This window comes from Cherax quadricarinatus, chromosome 20 (genome assembly GCF_038502225.1).
Source record: "Cherax quadricarinatus isolate ZL_2023a chromosome 20, ASM3850222v1, whole genome shotgun sequence".
Classification (NCBI taxonomy): domain Eukaryota; kingdom Metazoa; phylum Arthropoda; class Malacostraca; order Decapoda; family Parastacidae; genus Cherax; species Cherax quadricarinatus.
In genome coordinates, this window is record NC_091311.1 from 14,953,002 (window position 1) to 14,954,685 (window position 1,684).

General features: G+C 48.2%; 1 non-coding gene across 1 annotated transcript; it reads left to right on the forward strand.

Annotated features, from left to right (window-relative positions):
* Nucleotides 1-364: 364 nt before the first annotated feature.
* Nucleotides 365-483, forward strand: LOC128704304 (5S ribosomal RNA). The gene has a single exon (XR_008409435.2). It is a non-coding gene; the product is annotated as a 5S ribosomal RNA (ribosomal RNA).
* The last annotated feature ends 1,201 nt before the right edge of the window (nucleotides 484-1,684 follow it).

Consider the following 1,684-nt stretch of genomic DNA (forward strand, 5'->3'; position numbering starts at 1 on the left):
GGTGCTGTAATGCGCGCGCAGGCAGTAAGGTTGGACAACTAACACTAACATTGTTTATTCAGTAAGTATAACTCCAGGTATACATGTGCAGGTACACGGATTTATTCAGCAAGTAAGTATAGATCCAGGTGTACACGAGTAGGTGCACAGGTGTTTACTCAGTAAGTAAGTATAGATCCAGGTGTACAAGAGAAGGTGCACAGGTGTTTACTCAATAAGTAAGTATAGATCCAGGTATACATGAGTAGGTGCAAAGGCATAGGCACGGTACTCTAGGTACAGGCTCTCTCAATACATGGCAGCATGCATGTGGAGAGTCTAGGATAGGCCCGAAAGCCTGGCAGCGAGATTATCCCTCCCTCTCATCAACGGCGATACCACGTTGAACGCACCGCTTCTCATCCGATCAGCGAAGTTAAGCAACGTTGGGTTTGGTTAGTACTTGGATGGGTGACCGCCTGGGAACACCAAATGCTGTTGGCATAAATCTTAAAAGGACCCTATGGAAATAAGTCACTCTGTCTGACTTTTTTGGGTTATCCTAGGTTCTCTACACATGTGCTGCTATGTATGATAATTCTATGTAACTGTATTTGTGTATACCTGAATAAACTTACTTACTTACTCTCCTCCTCCCTCTCCCCTCGCTTGGCTCGGTGCGGCAGGACAGTAACGCACACACACACACACACACACCTCCTACAATAATGGATACATCTCACATACCCACTCCAACACCCACAGTTTACACTCTCCTTATACCACCCTACCTCCCCTTTCTCTCTCTCCCTCTCTACTATTCCACTATCCCTTCCTCCTCCTGCTCCTCCTCCTATACCTCCTCCATCTTCCCCCTCAACTGTCCTCGCCTCCTAGGCCTGCAAGCACACTATAGGCTGAGCCTACCCATCTCACATGCTCCACACACTCTAACACTCCCTTTCTCTCTCTCTCTCTTTAACTCACACTCAATCACACTCTCTATCTCTCTTTATCCCACCTTCTCTCCCTCTTCATCTTTCTTCTAATCCCCCCTACTCCTTCTACTCCCCCCTATTGCTCTTCCCCCTGTCCCCCTTAGTCTTCCCCCATCTCTCTTCCCTCTGCTGGTGTCCCCCCTCCAGTTCACTATCCTTTTCCCCTCCCTGCCTCCTCCTTGCTTCTCCCAACAACAAACACCCCCCTCCCTCCCCACAACAAACACCTCCCCTCCATAGCACTCTTGGCATAAGCTCTTCCTTTTGTGGAAAAGAAACATGGGACACCAAAAGCCCGGATGGAGAACCAGAGGAATGGTGGATGAAGTGAGTGGTGGACCTGGGAGAAAGGACTGAGAGGCAGAGCTCACATGGAGAGAGGAGGAGTGGGGGAGGAGGCTGGAAGAGCTCAGCAAGAAAATGGAAGAGAAAATAGCTGAGGATAGCAGGAAATGGGAATTACAAATCACAGCAGCTGAAGCTATGATACAGAGCTTAGTAGAAGAACTAAAGAGTCTCAAACAGCCTAAAGAACCAAAGGACAGTAGAGCCATGATACCAAGAACTACTACATCAGTCACTGATGAGGGGACAGTAGGGAACAAAGGAGATATACTGTAAATGATGACTATTGGACCCATGGGGGGCCTGGGAAAAGGCAGAGAGAACAGCAGGAACTAATGAGGGGACTAAAGACAATGAAGGAG